Consider the following 25,072-nt stretch of genomic DNA (forward strand, 5'->3'; position numbering starts at 1 on the left):
GTATAGTAGTAGGGTCCAGGTGCACTGGTTGTGTCAAGAAAGACAACGCTTCTGGGTTTTTCACGTGCAACAATTTCCTGTGTGTATAAACAGTGGTCCACACGCCCAAAGGACAACCAGCCAACTTGACACAACGGTTGGGAAGCATTGGAGTCAACATGGGGTCAGTATTCTCTCGGGAACGCTTTGACACCTTGTAGAGTCCATGTCCCCAAAAATTGAGGCTGTTCTGAGGGCAAAAGGGAGTGCAACTCGAATAATAGGAAGGTTGTTCCTAATGTTTTGTACACTATTGTATAACACACAGACCGACACACACACACACAAACGTATCCTAACTGAAGGTAACAAGGTAAAGAGGTAGGACAGCGCAGACTATGTTTAGAGTCGTGTCTCTGTTGGTCTGACAATCTATTTGGGACTTGTAAACGGTGTCGCACATGTTTAGATCATCCCTGCAGCTGTGCACACTGACCAAAGGACATTACTAAGCCTGTGCACACGTACACATACATTTCTACCATTTCATTCTAATAGGCATATAACATCATAACGTTTCCATAGATTTACGAAATTACTAAACTCAGCAACACAAAAAAAAAAAACTGTCCTTATTCAGACCTCCGTCTTATCAAGATAATTTGTTAAAATCCCAAAAACTTCACAGATCTTCATTGTAAAGGGTTTAAACACTGTTTCCTGTGCTTGTTCATGAACCATAAACAATTAATGAACATGCACCGGTGAACGGTCGTTAAGACACTAACAGCTTACAGATGGAAGGGCAATTAAGGTCACGTTATAAAACTTAGGACACTAAAGAGGCCTTTCTACTGACTCTGAAAAACACCAAAGAAAGATGCCCAGGGTCCCTGCTCTCTGCATGAACGTGCCTTAGGCAGCTGCAAGGAGGCATGAGGACTACGAGGTGGCCAGGGCAATAAATTGCAATGTCTGTACTGTGAGACGCCTAAGACAGCGCTACAGGGAAGCAGGATGTGACAGCTGATCGTCCTCGGCAGTGGCAGACCATGTGTAACAACACCTGCACAGGATCGGTACATCCGAACATCACACCTGCGGGACAGGGTACAGGGATGCAACAATAACTGCCCGAGTTACACCAGGAACGCACAATCCTCCATCAGTTCTCAGACTGTCTGCAATAGGCTAAGAGAGGCTGGACTGAGGGCCTGTAGGCCGGTTGTAAGGCAGGTCCTCACCAGACATCACCGGCTACAACGTCGCCTATGGGCACAAAAACCCACCGTCGCTGGACCAGACAGGACTGGCAAAAAATGCTATTCACTGACGAGTCGTAGTTTTGTCTACACCAGGGGTGATGATCGGATTTGCGTTTATCGGCGAAAGGAATGAGGCTATTACACCGAGGCCTGTACTCTGGAGCGGGATTGATTTGGAGGTGGAGGGTCCGTCATGGTCTGGGGCGGTCTTGTCACCAGCATCATCGAACTGAGCTTGTTGTCATTGCAGGCAATCTCAACGCTGTGCGTTACAGGGAAAGACATCCTCCTACTCTCATGTGGTACCCTTCCTGCAGGTTCATCCTGACATGACCCTCCAGCATGACAATGCCACCAGCCATACTGCTCGTTCTGTGCGTGATTTCCTGCAAGGCAGGAATGTCAGTGTTCTGCCATGGGCCGCAAAGAGCCTGGAGATGGTTGAGTGGGATGGACCACGGTGCTGGCACCACCAGGTGGTTGAGTGGGATGGACCACGGGGCTGGCACCACCAGGTGGTTGAGTGGGATGGACCACGGTGCTGGCACCACCAGGTGGTTGAGTGGGATGGACCACGGGGCTGGCACCACCAGGTGGTTGAGTGGGATGGACCACGGGGCTGGCACCACCAGGTGGTTGTAGTTCAGAATGTACTTATATCTGTTAACTGTAGCCATGTTGGAAAATAAAGACCATTCTATTGAAATACACCTAAAGTGAAATAATCTGCTGTTTTAAACTTACCCTAACCCTTACCCTGACCCTTACCCTGACCCTAACCCTAACCTAAATAAGTACAGCATTTAGCCAGAGGCATTCAGGCAGGAACTGTGACTCTATGAAAAAATGTGTTCTAACAGGTGTCCCATTGATCCACGTTCAGTAACCTGACAACTACACTACGTTGCCAGCATTTGGAATGCTTAGCAGGACAGGAAAAATGGACTAAGTCACACACTTATCAAGACAACACATGGTCATCCCGTGTGCCTCTGATCTGGCGGACTCACTAAACACAAATTCATCTTTTGTAAATGATGTCTGAGTGTTGGAGTGTGCCCCTGACTATCTGTAAATGATGTCTGAGTGTTGGAGTGTGCCCCTGGCTATCTGTAAGTAATGTCTGAGTGTTGGAGTGTGCCCCTGGCTATCTGTAAGTGATGTCTGAGTGTTGGAGTGTGCCCCTGACTATCTGTAAATGATGTATGAGTGTTGGAGTGTGCCCCTGACTATCTGTAAATGATGTCTTAGTGTTGGAGTGTACCCCTGGTTATCTGTAAGTAATGTCTGAGTGTTGGAGTGTGCCCCTGGCTATCTGTAAATTATGTCTTAGTGTTGGAGTGTACCCCTGGCTATCTGTAAGTAATGTCTGAGTGTTGGAGTGTGCCCCTGGCTATCTGTAAGTAATGTCTGAGTGTTGGAGTGTGCCCCTGGCTATCTGTAAATGATGTCTGAGTGTTGGAGTGTGCCCCTGACTATCTGTAAATGATGTCTTAGTGTTGGAGTGTACCCCTGGCTATCTGTAAGTAATGTCTGAGTGTTGGAGTGTGCCCCTGGCTATCTGTAAATGATGTCTGAGTGTTGGAGTGTGCCCCTGACTATCTGTAAATGATGTCTGAGTGTTGGAGTGTGTCCCTGGCTATCTGTAAATAATGTCTGAGTGTTGGAGTGTTCCCCTGGCTATCTGTAAATGATGTCTGAGTGTTGGAGTGTGCCCCTGACTATCTGTAAATGATGTCTGAGTGTTGGAGTGTGCCCCTGGTTATCTGTAAATAATGTCTGAGTGTTGAAGTGTGTCCCTGGCTATCTGTAAATAATGTCTGAGTGTTGTAGTGTACACATGGCTATCTGTAAATGATGTCTGAGTGTTGGAGTGTACACATGGCTATCTGTAAATTATGTCTGAGTGTTGTAGTGTGCCCCTGGCTGTCTGTAAATAATGTCTGAGTGTTGTAGTGTACCCCTGACTATCTGTAAATAATGTCTGAGTGTTGTAGTGTACCCCTGGCTATCTGTACATTTTGAAAACAAGAAAATGGTGCTGTCTGCTTTGCTTAAAATATGGAATTTGAAATTATTTAACTTTTTAGTGACAGGGGGCAGTATTCGGAAACTCGGATGAATGACGGATGAAACTCGGATGAATCCTCAGAACGTAGGATATGCATATTGTTAGTAGATTTGGATAGAAAACACTCTGAAGTTTCTAAAACTGTTTGAATGATGTCTGTGAGTAAACAGAACTCATATGGCAGGCAAAAACCTGAGAAAAAATCCAACCAGGAAGTGGTTTGTAGTTTTTCAAGACTGGGCCTATTCAGTATACAGTGACTTAGGGTTCATTTTGCACTTCCTACGGCTTCCACTAGATGTCAACAGTCTTTAGAAAGTTGTTTGAGGCTTCTATGGTGAACAGAGAGCGAACAAAGGAAGTTGGAAGTTGTTGACTCAGAAAAGGACATGGCCTCAATTGCGCACATTCACGTGAGAGTTAGCTGTGTTCCATTACATTTTTGAAGACATTTGAATCGTCCGGTTGGAATATTATTGAACTTTTATGTTAAAAAGGCTCTAAAGATTGATGCTATACATCGTTTGACATGTTTCTATGAACGTAAATATAACTTTTATTGACTTTTCGTCGTGAAATTTTCGGCGCATTTCCTACAGTTGGAGTTGCTTACTGAACGCGCTAACAAAGAGGACATAAATGATGGAATTTATCAAACAAAACAACATTTATTGTGGACCTGGGATCCCTAGGAGTGCATTCTGATGAAGATCATCAAAGGTAAGTGAATATTTATAATGCTATTTATGATTTTAGATGACTCCAAAATGGTGGGTATCTGTATTGCCTGCTGTTGTTTTCTGAGCACAGTACTCAGATTATTGCAAAGTGTGCTTTCCCCGTGAAACTTTTTGGAAATCTGTCACAGCGGTTGCATTAAGGAGATGTTTATCTATAATTCCTTGAATAACAGTTTAATATTTTATCAACGTTTATGATGAGTATTTCTATAAATTGATGTGCTCATTCACCGGAAGTTTTCGGAGGAAAAGCATTTCTGAACATTACGGGCCAATGTAAAATGGGGTTTTTGGATATAAATATGAACTTTATCGAGCAAAACATACATGTATTGTGTAACATAAAGTCCTATGAGTGCCATCCGATGAAGATCATCACAGGTTAGTGCTTAATTATAGCTGTATTTCTGGTTTTTGAGACGCCTGTCCTTGCTTGGAAAATGTGTGGCTGTGTGGCTTTTATTTTTTAGGCACTGTCCTAAAATAATCTAATGTTTTCCTTTCGCCGTAAAGCCTTTTTGAAATCGGACAATGTAGTTCGATTAAGGAGAAGTGTATCTTTAAAATGGTGTAAAATAGTATTATGTTTGAGAAATTTGAATCATGAGATTTTTGCTGTTTTGAATTTGCCGCCCTGCTATTTCACTGGCTGTGTCCCGCAGATGGGACGGTAGCATCCCAGATAGCCCAGAGAGCCTACACAAATACATTTACTTTTGATACTTAAGTTTATTTAGAAACAAATACTTTAGACTTTTACTCAAGTAGTATTTTACTGGGTCACTTTCACTTTTACTTAAGTATGACAATTGGGTCCTTTCTCCACCCCTGACCACCGCACACCCTAACCACCACACACCCTAACCCTAACCCTAACCCTAACCACCGCACACCCTGACCACTACACACCCTGACCACCACACACCCTGACCACTACACACCCTAACCACCACTACACACCCTGACCACCGCACACCCTGACCACTACACACCCTAACCACTACACACCCTAACCACCACACACCCTGACCACTACACACCCTAACCACCACACACTGACCACCACACACCCTGACCACTACACACCCAGACCACTACACACCCTCACCACCACACACCCTGACCACCACACACCCTGACCACCACACACACCCTAACCACCACAAACCCTGACCACCACACACACTCTAACCACTACACACCCTGACCACTACACACCCTGACCACCACACACCCTGACCACCACACACCCTAACCACCACACACCCTGACCACCACACACCCTAACCACCACACACCCTGACCACCGCACACCCTAACCACTACACACCCTGACCACCACACACCCTAACCACCACACACCTTGACCACCACACACCCTGACCACCACTACACACCCTAACCACTACACACCCTGACCACCACACACCCTGACCACTACACACCCTGACCACCACTACACATCCTGACCACCACACACCCTAACCACTACACACCCTAACCACTACACACCCTGACCACCACTACACACCCTGACCACCACTACACACCCTGACCACCACTACACACCCTAACCACCACACACCCTGACCACTACACACCCTGACCACCACACACACCCTGACCACCACACACCCTGACCACTACACACCCTGACCACTACACACCCTGACCACTACACACCCTGACCACCACACACCCTGACCACCACACACCCTGACCACTACACACCCTAACCACCACACACACCCTAACCACTACACACCCTGACCACTACACACACCCTAACCACCACAAACCCTGACCACCACACACACCCCTGACCACTACACACCCTAACCACCACACACACCCTGACCACTACACACCCTGACCACTACACACCCTGACCACCACACACCCTGACCACCACTACACACCCTAACCACCACACACCCTGACCACCACTACACACCCTGACCACCACTACACACCCTGACCACTACACACCCTGACCACTACACACCCTGACCACCACACACCCTAACCACCACACACCCTGACCACCACACACCCTGACCACCACTACACACCCTGACCACTACACACACCCTGACAACTACACACACCCTTACCATTACACACACCCTGACCACTACAAACACCCTGACCACCACACACCCTATCCACCACACACCCTGACCACCACACACCCTGACCACCACTACACACCCTGACCACTACACACCCTGACCACTACACACACCCTGACCACCACACACCCTAACCACCACACACCCTAACCACCACACACCCTGACCACTACACACCCTAACCACTACACACCTTGACCACTACACACCCTGACCACTACACACCTTAACCACTACACACCCTGACCACCACACACCTTGACCACCACACACAGCCTGACCACTACACACCCTGACCACTACACACCCTGACCACCACACACACCCTAACCACCACACACCCTGACCACCACACACAGGCTGACCACTACACACCCTGTCCACCACACACCCTGACCACCACACACACCCTGACCACTACACACCCTGACCACCACACACCCTGACCACCACAAACCCTGACCAACCACACACACCCTAACCACTACACACCCTGTCCACCACACACCCTGACCACCACACACAGGCTGACCACTACACACCCTGTCCACCACACACCCTGACCACCACACACCCTGACCACTACACACCCTGTCCACCACACACCCTGACCACCACTACACACCCTGACCACCACACACCCTGACCACCACACACCCTAACCACTACACACCATGACCACCACACACCCTGACCACTACACACCCTGACCACTACACACCCTGACCACTACACACCCTGTCCACCACACACCCTACCACCACACACCCTGACCACCACACACCCTGACCACTACACACCCTAACCACCACACACACCCTGACCACTACACACCCTGACCACTACACACCCTGTCCACCACACACCCTAACCACCACACACCCTGACCACCACACACCCTGACCACTACACACCCTGACCACTACACACCCTGACCACCACACACCCTGACCACCACCACACACTCTGACCACTACACACCCTGACCACCACACACACCCTGACCACTACACACCCTAACCACTACACACCCTAACCACTACACACCCTCACCACCACACACCCTAACCACCACACACCCTGACCACCACACACCCTGACCACCACACACCCTGACCACTACACACCCTGTCCACCACACACACCCTGACCACTACACACCCTGACCACTACACACCCTGTCCACCACACACCCTGACCACCACTACACACCCTGACCACCACACACCCTGACCACCACACACCCTAACCACTACACACCATGACCACCACACACCCTGACCACTATACACCTTGACCACTACACACCCTGACCACTACACACCCTGTCCACCACACACCCTAACCACCACACACCCTGACCACCACACACCCTGACCACTACACACCCTAACCACCACACACACCCTGACCACTACACACCCTGACCACTACACACCCTGACCACCACACACCCTGACCACCACCACACACTCTGACCACTACACACCCTGACCACCACACACACCCTGACCACTACACACCCTAACCACCACTACACACCCTAACCACCACACACCCTAACCACCACACACCCTGACCACCACAAACCCTGACCAACCACACACACCCTAACCACTACACACCCTGTCCACCACACACCCTGACCACCACACACAGGCTGACCACTACACACCCTGTCCACCACACACCCTGACCACCACACACCCTGACCACTACACACCCTGTCCACCACACACCCTGACCACCACTACACACCCTGACCACCACACACCCTGACCACCACACACCCTAACCACTACACACCATGACCACCACACACCCTGACCACTACACACCCTGACCACTACACACCCTGACCACTACACACCCTGTCCACCACACACCCTAACCACCACACACCCTGACCACCACACACCCTGACCACTACACACCCTAACCACCACACACACCCTGACCACTACACACCCTGACCACTACACACCCTGTCCACCACACACCCTAACCACCACACACCCTGACCACCACACACCCTGACCACTACACACCCTGACCACTACACACCCTGACCACCACACACCCTGACCACCACCACACACTCTGACCACTACACACCCTGACCACCACACACACCCTGACCACTACACACCCTAACCACTACACACCCTAACCACTACACACCCTCACCACCACACACCCTAACCACCACACACCCTGACCACCACACACCCTGACCACCACACACCCTGACCACTACACACCCTGTCCACCACACACACCCTGACCACTACACACCCTGACCACTACACACCCTGTCCACCACACACCCTGACCACCACTACACACCCTGACCACCACACACCCTGACCACCACACACCCTAACCACTACACACCATGACCACCACACACCCTGACCACTATACACCTGACCACTACACACCCTGACCACTACACACCCTGTCCACCACACACCCTAACCACCACACACCCTGACCACCACACACCCTGACCACTACACACCCTAACCACCACACACACCCTGACCACTACACACCCTGACCACTACACACCCTGACCACCACACACCCTGACCACCACCACACACTCTGACCACTACACACCCTGACCACCACACACACCCTGACCACTACACACCCTAACCACCACTACACACCCTAACCACCACACACCCTAACCACCACCACACCCTGACCACCACACACCCTAACCACCACACACCCTGACCACCACACACACCCTGACCACTACACACCCTGACCACCGCACACACCCTGACCATCACACACCCTAACCACTACACACCCTGACCACTACACACCCTGACCACCACACACACCCTAACCACTACACACCCTGACCACCACACACCCTAACCACTACACACCCTGACCACCACACTTCCTGACCACTACACACCCTGACCACTACACACCCTGACCACTACACACCCTGACCACTACACACCCCAACCACCACACACACCTTAACACACCAGAGCCCTCAACTTCCAGACATTCTACTCACATAGTTAGGAAACATGATCCAATCAGATCGAAGCAGTCTGAGGGGAATTCCTTCAATTTGCTCCGTGTTTGGCTGACACACTGTACCAGTGTCTGTCTACCTGTACCAGTGTCTGTCTTCCTGTACCAGTTTCTGTCTACCTGGAGCAGTGTCTGTGTCTACCTGTACCAGTGTCTGTGCGTGAGAGTGTTTGAGCTAGCCGTGTCTACCATTAGCCACTAGTCCACACACTGACACTGTGGTTAGCGTTAGCCTGAAACAGGTTCTAACCCACTCCTATAAGATGGCTGCTAGCTAATCAGACGTGGAGGAGGGGAGAGTGGGAGGAGAGGAGGAGTGAGGAAGAGGAGGAGGGGAAGAGGGGGAGAGGAGGTTTGAGGGGGAGGAGGGGAAGAGGGGAGGATGGGAAGAGGGGGAGGAGAGTGGGAGGAGAGGAGGAGGGGGAGAGGGGTAGAGGGGGAAGAGGAGAGGAGGTGAGAGGTGAAAGAGGAATAGGGAGGAGAGGGGGAGGAGGGGAGATGGGGAGGAGGAATGGGGAGGAGAGGAGGAGAGAGGGGGAGGAGAGAAGGAGGGGAGAGGGGGAGGGAGGGGAGAGGGGAGGAGGAATAGGGAGGCTAAGGATAGAAAGCAAAGCCTCCTTAATCAGCTGAGATCTGACAGGGTGGGGGGGGTTGACCACGCAGACATACACACACGTACACACACGTACACAGTTCCATACAGAACAGGTTAGTTAGAGAGGGGAGTTGACTGACTAGCTCGGGGGGAGGGGGGGGCATCAGACAGAGGAAATAGACCACAAAGCCAGAGCATATGGTCATACTACTGAAACCTTATCCACTTCCACTGCATTCAGACTGTTGGGTCTTTTGAATCAGGGCTTAGATTTCTATTGGCTGGCCTACCCTTCCTTCTAGACATTGATTGGTGCTTAAATTATATGGTTATATACAGTACATACAGTTGAAGTCGGAAGTTTTACATACACCTTAGCCAAATACATGTAAACTCAGTTTTTCACAATTCTTGACATGTAACTCTAGTAAAAATTCCCTGTCTTAGTTCAGTTAGGATCACCTCTTTATTTTAAGAATATGAAATGACAGAATAATAGTAGAGATAATTATTTATTTCAGCTTTTATGTATTTCATCACATTCCCAGGGGGTCAGAAGTTTACATACACTCAATTAGTATTTGGTAGCAATGCCTTTAAATTGTTTAACTTGGGTCAAACATTTTGGGTAGCCTTCCACAAGCTTCCCACAATAAGTTGGGTGAATTTTGGCCCATTCCTCCTGACAGTGTCACGGTTGTTGTAAGAGACGGACCAAGGCGCAGCGTGTGTTGAGTTCCACATATTTATTTAAAGTGAAACTTCTTCAACAAAACAAATAACAAGCAACAAAACGTGACTAAGTGGTGCAACAAGCACAAAACCAAACAATATCCCACAAACACAAATGGGAGAAATGGCTACCTAAATATGATCCCCAATTAGAGGCAACGATTACCAGCTGCCTCTAAATGGGAACAATACAAAACACCAACATAGAAATATTGAACTAGAACACTCCCTAGTCACACCCTGACCTACTACACCATAGAGAACCAAGGGCTCTCTATGGTCAGGGCGTGACAGTACCCCCCCCCAAAGGTGCGGACTCCGGCCGCAAAACCTGAAACCAAATGGGGAGGGTAGGGGGGGTGACTAGTGTCGGTGGCGGCTCCGGTGTGGGTTGCCGCCCCCGCCCAGACCCCGGATCCAGCCATGGCGCTGGGCTGAACGCAGTGCCTGGACTGGGCACCGGCGCAGAGGAAGGCTCAGGCCATGGAGCGGTACTGGGTGCCATGCCTGGACTGGGCACTGGCGCAGAGGAAGGCTCTGGCCATGGAGCGGCACTGGGTGCCGTGCCTGGACTGGGCACCGGCGCAGAGGAAGGCTCTGGCCATGGAGCTGGGTTGGACGCCGTGCCTGGACTGGGCACCGGTGCAGAGGAAGGCTCCTGCCATGGAGTGGGACTGGACACCGTGCCTGGACTCTCCGGACCATTGACCGTCACTGGAAGCTCGTACGAGACTGGGGAGGCGCACTGGAGGCCTGGTGCATGGAGCCGGCACAGGTGGTACCGGACTGGTGACACGCACTTCAGGGTGAGTGCGGGGAGCTGGCACAGGATGTACCAGACTGGGGAGGCACACTGGAGGCCTGGTGCGTGTAGCCGGCACAGACTTCACCAGACTGCTGACAGGATCTTCAGGTCGAATGTTATGCAGAACACACCTGCACAACATCTCTCTCATCTCTCTCTCTCCCAACTTCTCCATCGCCTCCCTGACGGTCTCTGGCTCTTCAGGACGAGTGCGGAGAGCTGGCACAGATGGCACCGGACTGATGACCTGCTCTTCAGGGCGAGTGCGAGGAACCGGCATAGGACATAACGGGCTGGGGAGGCGCACTGGTGGCCTGGTGCGTGGAGCCGGCACAAATGGCACCGGACTGATGACACGCTCTTCAGCACACCTACGCTGCAGCCTACTCCTCGCCAACATCATTATCCCTCCTCACATTGTTCCATCGATTCCCAGGCAGGCTCTGGCTCTCTCCTTGGGTCGACCGACCACTTCTTTATCGCCTCCCTGACGGTCTCTGGCTCTTCCCTCTGCTCAGCCGCCAGCTCCAGCACTTTTCACAACAAAGTACCTCCATCTCTTACAGACAGAACACGTCTCCTTCCTGAGCGGTATGACGGCTGCGTGGTCCCATGTTGTTTATACTTGCATACTATTGTTTGTACAGATGAATGTGGTACCTTCAGGCATTTGGAAATTGCACCCAAGGATGAACCAGACTTGTGGAGGTCTACAATGTTTTTTTTGAGGTCTTGGCTGATTTATATTGATTTTCCCATGATGTCAAGGAGAGAGGCACTGAGTTTGAAGGTAGGCCTTGAAATACATCCACAGGTACACCTCCAATTGACTCAAATGATGTCAATTAGCCTATCAGAAGCTTCTAAATCCATGACATAATTTTCTGGATTTTTCCAAGCTGTTTAAAGGCACAGTCAACTTAGTGTATGTAAACTTCTGACCCACTGGAATTGTGATACAACGAATTATAAGTGAAATAATCTGTCTGTAAACAATTGTTGGAAAAATGACTTGTGTCATGCACAAAGTAGATGTCCTAACCGACTTACCAAACTATAGTTTGTTAACAAGAAATGTGTGGAGTTGTGAAAATCGAGTTTTAATGACTCCAACCTAATTGTATGTAAACTTCCGACTTCAACTGTATACAGTCATATATATATATATATATATATATATTTTTTTTAAATTGTTTATCTTTTATTTTTGCACTTCGAGATTAATCTTGTAAAATGAAAAGCACTTTACAAATGTAGTAATTTATTATTACTAAATTAGATTGGATCGGATGAATGTGTTGCCTGTTTGCTTTTATAAAGTCCGTCAGACACAGTTGAAATCAACCCACTGTGATCTAGGACCCCACTATAATCAGTAATGAGTGAGAATATACAACTCATCAGTGACGCAGCAAAATACAACGCTCACTTATCTGAACCACTTTTTTACACGGGTGTCGTGGTATGGGTTCGGGGGTTAGGGGTCAGGGGTCAGGGATCAGGATAGGGATGTTCAACCCTCCTCGTGAGGAGAATCTCAATGAAATACTCCTCAACTCAAAAAACCCATTGGATGAGAAAGACAGAGGTCCTTCTCCTCTGACCTTCTCCTCCAATGGGTTTTGAGAAGGTAGCAATGACAGAGGAGAGAGGACATGAGGAACATGCAACTAAGATTTTCCCATGGAGAGCTACCCTTTTGTTCCCATCCCAATCTAACGCACCTGAATCAGGACCTTGATTAGTTTAATTGGGTATGTTAGAGCAGGGCTGGAACAAAAGCATAGCGCTTCAAGAGGAAGCTTGGCCACCCCTGTGTCAGAGCAGAGGGTAGGACTCACAGTTCACAGTGGCTGCCAGCTGAAAGGCTCCCTGGTTAGGGATTAGCTAATCCCACCCTCGTCCTCCCCTTCACACACAAAGAGCACCGTTAGAGAATTACATCTTACTTACATTTTACCTAACAGAGCATTTGAGTCAGAACACAAGGTATTTTATGAGCTTAGAGATAAAAGTGTCAGACATCAGAAGCCCAGGAGGTGAGACTGTCTGTTGGATACCAGAGGAAGTCTCTCTCGCTCTCTCCTTCTCTCATTCTCTCCTCTGTCTCTGTCTCTTTCTCTCTCTCTCTCTCGGTCTCCTGTCTGTCTGTCTGTCTGTCTGTCTGTCTGTCTGTCTGTCTGTCTGTCTGTCTGTCTGTCTGTCTGTCTGTCTGTCTGTCTGTCTGTCTGTCTGTCTGTCTGTCTGTCTGTCTGTCTGTCTGTCTGTCTGTCTGTCTGTCTGTCTGTCCTTTCTGCCTCTCTCTGTCATACCCCTCTGGTTATTACTGAAGGAGAGGCAACCAGAGAGCCCTCTGCTGGTAAGAGAGGTTGATGCTTTCTCTCAGAGCCAGAGAGAAAGCGCCTCCTGTGTGTTTTTTTTTTTTCAGATCCGCCTTGGCAATTTTGAGACACCAGCTCCACTAGCTGTGAAACTGGAGCGTGTGTGTGTGTGTGTGTGTGTGTGTGTGTGGGGGGGGGGGGGGGGGCTTGAGTATGACAGCCTGTCAACTTCCTGTGACAACAAGTCCTAGACAGGAAGTGTTTCTCCTGGGAGTTCAAATGCAGAACTCTGACTGCACCTCAACCATAATTCACCCCCTCCCTCTCTCCTCTCTCTCTCCTCTCCTCCCTCCTCCTCTCCTCTCTCTCCTCCCTCTCTCCTCCCTCCCTCCTCCTCTCCTCTCTCTCTCCTCTCCTCCCTCCTCCTCTCCTCCCTCCTCCTCTCCTCCCTCTCTCCTCCCTCTCTCTCTCCTCTCCTCTCCTCCCTCCTCCTCTCCTCCCTCCTCCTCTCCTCTCTCTCTCCTCTCCTCCCTCCTCCTCTCCTCCCTCCTCCTCTCCTCCCTCTCTCCTCCCTCTCTCTCTCCTCTCCTCTCCTCCCTCCTCCTCTCCTCCCTCTCTCCTCCCTCTCTCTCTCCTCTCCTCCCTCCTCCTCTCCTCCCTCCTCCTCTCCTCTCTCTCTCCTCCCTCTCTCCTCCCTCTCTGACCCTCATCCCTTCCTAAGCAGCTGTGACTCATCTGAACAAACATCCTAATGCACCTCACCACTGGAGCTATAGGTCTAATACACACACACACACACACACACACACACACACACACACACACACACACACACACACACACACACACACACACACACACACACACACACACACACACACACACACACACACACACCTCCTCAGTTCAGTCACCAGAAACAGATGATTCAGCCAGTCAACTCCTCAGGTCAATTACTAGAAACAGATGATTCAGCCAGTCAACTCCTCAGTTCAGTTACCAGAAACAGATGATTCAGCCAGTCAACTCCTCAGGTCAGTTACCAGAAACAGATGAATCAGCCAGTCAACTCCTCAGTTCAGTCACCAGAAACAGATGATTCAGCCAGTCAACTCTGGTCAATTACTAGAAACAGATGATTCAGCCAGTCAACTCCTCTGGTCAATTACCAGAAACAGATGATTCAGCCAGTCAACTCCCCAGGTCAGTTACCAGAAACAGATGATTCAGCCAGTCAACTCCTCAGGTCAATTACTAGAAACAGATGATTCAGCCAGTCGACTCCTCAGTTCAGTTACCAGAAACAGATGATTCAGCCAGTCGACTCCTCAGGTCAATTACTAGAAACAGATGATTCAGCCAGTCGACTCCTCACTGCAGGATGTAGGGCTTCTACAGTCTTCTACAGGTATATGTTTCTTACATTCTCCTATAGTCTGTTGATTCCCACCACACCCCTCTGCCTCACAGGAAAAAGCAGCGTCTCAGACGTAATCCATAGATCAGGAACGGTAAACTCCAGTTCAGATACGGAACAAAAACTCCAGTTCAGATACGGAACGATAAACTCCAGTTCAGATACGGAACGATAAACTCCAGGTTTGACTCTTCTATCTGTGCACGAGGGAGTAGTATTCCCGTGTCCCAGTCTGAACAGCATGCATCCGTTCTCTTCCTCCGTTACTGACCCCCAGATGCATTGTTGTCGTCCTCGCGCTGTTGCTCACTCTATTTAGCTAATTATGATCCCCAGGACACGACAGTGCAGGAGAGAAGGAGGGGTGGGATTCATAAGAGGATTAGAACGCCTGAGCCATCTGTGTTCAGGGGGAATTAACCACTACTGTACCGTACACACACTCAGGCAGACAGACAGAGACAGGCAGACACACACACACAAACAAAGACAGAAAGACAGAGGTACAGGCCTACAGACACACACAAACATACAGACATAGAAAACACCAAAAAGTGTAATGACATTGGGCGATTGTCATTGGGTCTACACTCTTCTAGCCTGAATTAATGTATGTGTCTGTCTGATAAAAGAAAGAAACAGTTGGGACAGATGAAAATATACGGGACTGTACTGAGATGACAGCTGAAAAGATATGGGACTGTACTGAGATGACACCTGAAAAGATATGGGACTGTACTGAGATGACAGCTGAAAAGATACGGGACTGTACTGAGATGACAGCTGAAAAGATATGGGACTGTACTGAGATGACAGCTGAAAAGATATGGGACTGTACTGAGATGACAGCTGAAAAGTTATGGGACTGTACTGAGATGACAGCTGAAAAGATATGGGACTGTACTGAGATGACAGCTGAAAAGTTATGGGACTGTACTGAGATGACAGCTGAAAAGATATGGGACTGTACTGAGATGACACCTGAAAAGATATGGGACTGTACTGAGATGACACCTGAAAAGATATGGGACTGTACTGAGATGACAGCTGAAAAGATATGGGACTGTACTCAGATGACAGCTGAAAAGATATGGGACTGTACTGAGATGACAGCTGAAAAGTTATGGGACTGTACTGAGATGACAGCTGAAAAGTTATGGGACTGTACTGAGATGACACCTGAAAAGATATGGGACTGTACTGAGATGACAGCTGAAAAGATATGGGACTGTACTGAGATGACAGCTGAAAAGATATGGGACTGTACTGAGATGACACCTGAAAAGATATGGGACTGTACTGAGATGACACCTGAAAAGATATGGGACTGTACTGAGATGACAGCTGAAAAGTTATGGGACTGTACTGAGATGACAGCTGAAAAGATATGGGACTGTACTGAGATGACAGCTGAAAAGTTATGGGACTGTACTGAGATGACAGCTGAAAAGATATGGGACTGTACTGAGATGACACCTGAAAAGTTATGGGACTGTACTGAGATGACAGCTGAAAAGATATGGGACTGTACTGAGATGACAGCTGAAAAGTTATGGGACTGTACTGAGATGACACCTGAAAAGATATGGGACTGTACTGAGATGACACCTGAAAAGATATGGGACTGTACTGAGATGACAGCTGAAAAGATATGGGACTGTACTGAGATGACAGCTGAAAAGTTATGGGACTGTACTGAGATGACAGCTGAAAAGATACGGGACTGTACTGAGATGACACCTGAAAAGGGACTGAGATACAGGACTGAAAATATTTGATAAAATATTGAATTTGGCCTTTAATACAATAGCCCATAGAAATACATTGAATAACCCATTCATAAATGGCAGAAAAGACAGTCCAAACATAAATCCTAAGGAATAAGGTTTTGAAGTGTCTGTCCTACATCTAAGATATAAGACAGCAGGAAATATTTGTGCCTTTTTGGACACATATTTAACCCCTTATTTTTGTTGGCACAAACTACAGTTCCTTGCAAAAGTATTTATCCTCCTTGGCATTTTTCCTAATTTGTTGCAGTGAAATTAAAAAAATGACTTGTTTCAAATAATTCAAAAAAAAGAGAAAAAAAGTGACACGTGTGTATGTATTCATCTCCTTTGCTATGAAGCCACTAAATAAGATCTGGTGCAACCAATTTCCTTCAGAAGTCACATAATTAGTTAAATAAAGTCCACCTGTGTGAAATCTAAGTGTCACATGATCTGTCACATGATCTCAGTATATATACATCTGTTCTGAAAGGCCCCAGAGTCTACAACACCACTAAGCAAGGGGCACCACCAAGCAAGCAGCACCATGAAGACCAAGGAGCTCTTCAAACAGGTCAGGGACAAAGTTATGGAGAAGTACAGATCAGGGTTGGGTTATAAAAAAATATCAGAAATGTTGAACATCCCACGGAGCACCATTAAATCCATTATAAGAAAATGGAAAGAATTTGGTACCACAACAAATCTGCCAAGAGAGGGCCGCCCACTAAAACCCATAGACCAGGCAAGGAGGGCATTAATCAGAGAGGCAACAAAGAGACCAAAGATAACCCTGAAGGAGCTGCAAAGCTCCACAGCGGAGATTGGAGTATCTGTCCATAGGACCAATTTAAGCCGTACACTCCACAGAGCTGGGCTTTACAGAAGAGTGGCCAGAAAAAAAGCCATTGCTTAAAGAAAAAAATAAGCAAACACGTTTGGTGTTCACCAAAAGGCATGTGGGAGAATCCCCAAACACATGGAAGAAGGTACTCTGGTCAGATGAGACTAAAATGTAGCTTTTTGGCCATCAAGGAAAATGCTATGTCTGACGCAAACCCAACATTTCTCACCAACCTGAGAACAACATCCCCACAGTGAAGCATGGTGGTGGCAGCATCATGCTGTGGGGATGTTTTGATGTCAAGCAACGAGGCACTGAGTTTGAAGGTAGGCCTTGAAATACATCCACGTGTCCAATTGACTCAAATGATGTCAATTAGCCTATCAGAAGCTTCTAAATCCATGACATCATTTTCTGGAATTTTCCAGTACGGTATTTCTGTTGTTTATTTGCAATAAATCTGCAAACATTTCTAAACCTGTTTTCGCTTTGTCATAATGCGGTATTGAGTGTAGACTGATGAGGAAAAACAATTATTTGATGAGGAAAAAATATTATTTAATCAATTTTAGAATATGGCTGTAAAAAGTGAAGTGATCTGAATATTCTCTGAATGCAGTGTACATGTTTATGAATCATAGAGCCAAATTTCAAGCCAAATTGTGACGTAAACAATAATCAACTAGTCCAGTGCCTTCAGGAAGTCTTCACATCTCTTGACTTTTTCCACATTTTGTTGTGTTACAGCCTGAATTTAAAATTGCTTTATATTGGTATTTTGTGTCACTGGCTTGTCAAAGTAGAATTACAATGTCAAAGTAGAATTATGTTTTTCGAAAGTTTATCAAAATGAATTGAAAATGAAAAGCTGAAATGTCTTGAGTCAATAAGTATTAAACCCCTTTGTTTTGGCAAACCTAAATAAGTTCAGGAGTAAAAATGTCCTTAACAAGTCACATAATAAGTTGCATGTGTGCAATAAAAGTGTTTAACATGATTTTTGAATGACTAACTCATCTATGTACCCCACACATACAATTATTTGTAAGGTTCCTCAGTCAAGCAGTAAATTTCAAACACAGATTCAACCACAATGTCCAGGGAGGTTTTCCAATGCCTCACAAGGAAGGGCACCTATTGGTAGACAGGTAAAATTAAGAAACTGACATTGAATATCCCTTTGAGCATGGTGAAGTTAATAATTATACGTTGGATGGTGTATCAGTACACCCAGACACTACAAAGATACAGACGTCCTTCCTAACTCAGTTGCCACAGAGGAAGAAAACTCCTTAGGGATTTCACCATGAGGCCAATGGTGACTTTAAAACAGTTACAGAGTTTAATGGCTGTGATAGGAGAAGACTGAGGATGGATCAACAGCATTGTAGTTACTCCACAATACTAACCTAATTGGCAGAGTGAAAAGAAAGAAGCCTGTACAGAATAACAAATATTAGAAAAACATGCATCCCGTTTGCAGCAAGGCACTAAAGTAATACTGCAAAAAATGTGTCAGAGCAATAAACTTTTTGTCTTGAATACAAAGTGTTATGTTAGGGACAAATACAATACAACACATTACCGCATACCACTCCATATTTTCAAGCATAGTGGTGGCTGCATCATGTTATGGGTATGCTTGTAATCGTTAAGGACTGGATACTTTTTCAGGATAAAAAAGAGACGGAATGGAGCTAAGGACAGGCAAAATCCTAGATGAAAACCTGGTTCTGTCTGCTTTCCAACAGTCCACCAATACTTTCTGAAGGCACTAAATACAATGTATATTTTTGTGAAATGCAGACTTCATATGGATAAATTGGTTTCCAGAGCTCTGTTAACTCTACTGCGTGTGTCAAAGAGTGGAGGGTGTGCTGATGCTGATACTGCTGTCACTTCTCGTGGCTGGAGTTCTTGGGGGAGATTTACGGCAGAGCCATCAGCAGTTTGTTTACGACTGTGCCAAGTTTGCCTCGGACCGCGGCCTGCCCTGGAGCACTGTCAGATCAATAGCCGGGATGATCAGAGACCTGTTCCCTCAGCTAGCTGGTCAGTCAGATCTTTTACCTTTATTCAGCGATTCTTAAACATTTTCAGCTCGAGAAATTGACCATCCTCCAGTGACCCAAAATTAAGAAGAAACTGTTTGTGATGCTAGATGTATTCTCATAATTTGTGACCCTCCTCTGACATGCCCGGGGCACACTTTGGGTTCCAAACCATAGTTGAAGAAACCCTGCCTTTCTAATATTGATATATTACATGTTCATTTCCCCTAGATTGGACTTGCCCAAAATGCTTTCCCTAATCTCTGATTGGCTGACAGTGTTTGCCCCGTCTCCCTCCTGCTCACCACAGCACACTCTTCCACTTCCTGACAGACACCTGTGTCACTAGGTGTGTGCCTGTGTTGATGTGATGGTATATATTGTAGTGTCTTTGGCTATGCCGGATTAAGTGATATGACATGCTATTCTATAAAATCCTTTCTCTGTAATTATTATTACCTGATTAAACTAATCATGTAAATGTAATTAACTAGAAAGTCGGGGCACCACGAAAGAATGTTTATAGAGCTGTTATCTTCCGAATAAACTCTTAAAGACCTAGTAATATTTTACATCAATAGCAGTCAATATTAATCGTCACTTTATTTCAGTCTCATCTGAAAGTTGTAAATTCTTGGTTATCTTCACGAACCCTGGCTAACAAGTTGAATCAGCAATACAAAATTGGGTTTAATTATTTATTAACCAAATACCTAACTAATCACACAGAATTACATATACATAGAATACAAATTATGTCATACAGAAAACGTCCCTGGTGGATGGAACCTGTATGAGGCTTGTTACACAAAGAGAGGGGGTTGGGCTTGAATGAAAGAGCGGGAAGACTGAGGAACAAAGGGAGAAGCTGTGCTATCGTAAATGCAGTATCTTATGCATTCTAAATTACCGGCCATTTGGAAAAGGAAAATGCAATAAATATTTACTCTGAGCTGCGCTTTGGTAGGTTGGTCGTTGATGCTGGCCGTGTTGCCCAACAGAGATCTTCCTGTCCTCGGAAGAATGTCTCTGGTGGTAAATTGGATACGTTGTAGTATCTTTGTTGTGTGTTAGACTGGGTACGTCGTCCGTCCTTTCCTAGCCCACGTTTACAGCGGCCGCTGCTAACTCAACGGCTAGGAGATATCACTTCTGTAGTGAATAAGAGTTTAAAGTTCATACCATTCACAACCAAAGCTCACGTTGAGGTTGGCTTAGTTCTGTACTTGACATGTTAGTCCTTTTTAACGCAGAGGCTGCAGACCTCACGTACCCGGAACACAGGTTACATTTTTGTCAAGGGCTTATATAGTGGAGGGGGAGAAGGGTGTGTTTCATAGTTTATAACCCATGTCTCTTCACAGAGGTGGGCCACTGATTGAGCAGCGCTCTAACCTTATGAAAACCCAGTTCTCTCATTTGGAAGCTAAAATTACATTTAATCTTATCACAAATAGTTTCATATTCAAACATTTAATTTGAACAACAATTCCATGTGAATCTGATAACTAGAATGTGTAGACTTCCCACGATACAGTTTATGTCGTCCTGTCAACAGTCATAATGTCTCAGATGACACCCGAACAGACATCATATACATTAAGTACCAACGCATATTTTCAACTGGTTCTATTACCGAAATATGGTTCCTTTCCCCCCACTTGTTTGATGTTCTTAGACTCTCTATGTTTAACAAAGGCTATTCAAGAGTCCTTCAGTAGAGTCAGAGAGAGAGGGAAGGGAGAAAGGTATTTATGGGGGGGGGTCATAAACCTTACCCACAGGCCAACGTCATGACAATATACACAAAGTTCTGTTGACATCATCTAGGCAACTGTTGCTATAAGCTGTTGTGGGCGGAACCAGTCACCTGCCAATCAGACAGAAACACCTGGAGGTGGAAGTACCCACTACACCATTCCCCCTGGCACAGGTGATATAGAACGTGTGTGTGAGGTTCCATTCTCTCTCAGGGCGATGATGAGGGTGTTCTGTCTCTCAGGGTGATGATGAGGGTGTTCTGTCTCTCAGGGTGATGATGAGGGTGTTCTGTCTCTCAGGGTGATGATGAGGGTGTTCTGTCTCTCAGGGTGATGATGAGGGTGTTCTGTCTCTCAGGGTGATGATGAGGGTGTTCTGTCTCTCAGGGTGATGATGAGGGTGTTCTGTCTCTCAGGGTGATGATGAGGGTGTTCTGTCTGTCAGGGTGATGATGAGGGTGTTCTGTCTCTCAGGGCGATGATGAGGGTGTTCTGTCTCTCAGTCTGATGATGAGGGTGTTCTGTCTCTCAGTCTGATGATGAGGGTGTTCTGTCTCTCAGGGCGATGATGAGGGTGTTCTGTCTCTCAGGGCGATGATGAGGGTGTTCTGTCTCTCAGGGCGATGATGAGGGTGTTCTGTCTCTCAGGGCGATGATGAGGGTGTTCTGTCTCTCAGGGCGATGATGAGGGTGTTCTGTCTCTCAGGGCGATGATGAGGGTGTTCTGTCTCTCAGGGCGATGATGAGGGTGTTCTGTCTCTCAGGGTGATGATGAGGGTGTTCTGTCTCTCAGGGTGATGACGAGGGTGTTCTGTCTCTCAGGGTGATGACGAGGGTGTTCTGTCTCTGGAAGAGCTCCGGAGGCTCAAAGAGGAGGAGGGGCCACAGGGGTCAGAGGTCAGACTGAACGTACCACAGGACCACAGTCTGGACAGACAGGTAGACACACACTCACCACTGTGTAGTGGAGTTCTGTAACTATGTAGTTGTACTGTTTCTCCAGGAGGGGGCAGACCTTGTCCAGTCTACTGTGAAAGCCAGAGGAGAGCTACTGCTGGGGAGACTGCTGAAGGAGAGCTACTGCTGGGGAGACTGTTGAAGGAGAGCTGCAGCTGGGGAGACTGCTGAAGGAGAGCTGCAGCTGGGGAGACTGCTGAAGGAGAGCTGCAGCTGGGGAGACTGTTGAAGGAGAACTGCAGCTGGGGAGACTGTTGAAGGAGAACTGCAGCTGGGGAGACTGTTGAAGGAGAGCTGCAGCTGTATGACCTACTGGAGCTCAGTCTGCAACATAACCCTCACCACCGGGGAAACCCTACACACACACACACACACACACACACACACACACACACACACACCCTGAAATCACACAGACACACACACTCACACACCCTGAACTCACACACACACACCAACAATCTCACCGGGGCCACACACACAGCCAAACCCAAGACGAGGTGAGAGGGTCTGGGCAAGAGGCTGGGGTTACAGACACAGCCAAACACATCTACAGTGGTTCCTCCTTTAATAGTTGTGATCTGACACTGCGAGACTTAGAGGTACCCAGCGTCACGGCTGCATTGCTCCAGACCACCACAAGGGGGAGTTAGAGCACTCATTATGGATTTGGGTCCCAAGGTTTTTATATGACCAATCATATTGAGTGGTTCCAATGACGAATTTGATGCGAGCCACCTGTCCCTGGTGACTTTCTTCAGCAAAGATGGCTGGCAAAACATTATGGTGGAAACAAATGTAAGTAATTGTAACGTCATAATGAGTCAAGCAAAAAAAATTACAATTGACAGGAATATGTTAGTCAAATGTTTGTGCATATTTTTTTGTCATAAAGTTAATTCACGAAAATCACCATTTAGCAAGTTTTTTTTCAGCCATATCCAATACCAGGTGTATAAAACTCCATTCTTTGAATGATGTTGTGTCTGCATGTATGTATTACAATTATACACTTCAACAGTGTTTACCACTCATGCTCCTGGGACATCAATGATTACACATTGTAACTACGCAATAGACTAGAAACATGATTCAAGTAAAGGCTGATTTGTAATTCATATATACAGAATAAAAAACAGTACATCCTGCCAGCACGCCCACAAGCGAGCCACTCAGGCGGAGAATGAAGTGTAGAAGAGGGGGAGGAACGAGATGGGAGTAACAATCCAGGCTATTTCCTCTGAAACCTGCATAATAATGTAATGAAAGAAGCAAGGAGCAGGTTTCAAACCCTCAACATTCTAGCCCGAAGTCCAGCACGCTATTGACTGTGCTAAAATGTATTATTTGGGTTTGAGGTCGATTGTGGCTAAAAACACTTTATCTATTGGAATCTTTAACATGTGGAAAGGGGAAAAGTATTATTATTAGTTTTTCACAAGTGTAGCAGGATGGGCTATTAGCTGAACAATAGACTATTCAACCTTTACTAAATAATTGTCTAATAGCCGAGCTAGGTGTGAACCCCCCCTCCCCAACTTGAGCTAGGTGTGAAACCCCACCCCACCCCCCTCCCCAACTTGCAACAAATCATTTGTATATACCTTTGCACATCTACCTACACACTACACACCTACACACGGTTAATGTTCTGAGAAAAAATATATATATATTGGTCATGGCTCCCAAGTGGCGCAAGATGGGCAAGATGCTTTGCTATAGTCCCTGGTTCCAATTCAGGATGTATCACATCCGACCGTGATTGGGAGTGCCAAAGGGCGGCGCACAATTGGCCCAGCATCATCTGGGTTTGGCCGGGGTAGGCCGACATTGTAAATAAGAATTTGTTCTTACCTGACTTGCCTAGTTAAATAAAGGGTAAATGTAAACAACAACTGGCGGCAACCGCAGCACAATGAATAGGAGGTGAACAGTAGGAGGTAGGAGGAGGTGAACAGTAGGAGGTAGGAGGAGGTGAACAGTGGGAGGTAGGAGGAGGTGAACAGTGGGAGGTAGGAGGAGGTGAACAGTGGGAGGTAGGAGGAGGTGAACAGTGGGAGGTAGGAGGAGGTGAACAGTAGGAGGTAGGAGGAGGTGAACAGTAGGAGGTAGGAGGAGGTGAACAGTGGGAGGTAGGAGGAGGTGAACAGTGGGAGGTAGGAGGAGGTGAACAGTGGGAGGTAGGAGGAGGTGAACAGTAGGAGGTAGGAGGAGGTGAACAGTGGGAGGTAGGAGGAGGTGAACAGTGGGAGGTAGGAGGAGGTGAACAGTAGGAGGTAGGAGGAGGTGAACAGTGGTGAACAGTGGCTAACTTGTTATGCAAGTGTTGCACACCAACAGATGGAGAAAACCTACACCAGTCGAGCAATTCATTTCAACAATAATCTTCATTTTAATTTGTCTTTACAAACAACAAGAAGGCTTAGCTGGAGTCTATTTCTTCGGAGCCTAGACCTATATAAAATAACTTAACTGACTTAGGTAGGCTATGAGGCTTAACAGGCTAATAGAAGTAGGATTTTTTATTAGGCCTACTTACAATTGCAACTGGTCAAAAATGTAGCA

At 47.2% G+C, this 25,072-nt stretch overlaps 2 long non-coding RNA genes across 2 annotated transcripts; both read left to right on the plus strand.

Moving 5' to 3' along the window:
• The first annotated feature begins 1,593 nt into the window (after positions 1 to 1,593).
• On the plus strand, positions 1,594 to 1,952 carry LOC115186255 (uncharacterized). The gene is made up of 2 exons (XR_003875660.1): positions 1,594 to 1,720; positions 1,877 to 1,952. It is a non-coding gene; the product is annotated as an uncharacterized LOC115186255 (long non-coding RNA).
• A 20,341-nt stretch (positions 1,953 to 22,293) lies between these two features.
• LOC115186253 (uncharacterized) lies at positions 22,294 to 23,419 on the plus strand. Its single transcript, XR_003875658.1, has 2 exons — positions 22,294 to 22,489; positions 22,554 to 23,419. It is a non-coding gene; the product is annotated as an uncharacterized LOC115186253 (long non-coding RNA).
• Positions 23,420 to 25,072: the final 1,653 nt, after the last annotated feature.

This window comes from Salmo trutta, unplaced genomic scaffold (assembly GCF_901001165.1).
Source record: "Salmo trutta unplaced genomic scaffold, fSalTru1.1, whole genome shotgun sequence".
Taxonomy (NCBI): Eukaryota; Metazoa; Chordata; class Actinopteri; order Salmoniformes; family Salmonidae; genus Salmo; species Salmo trutta.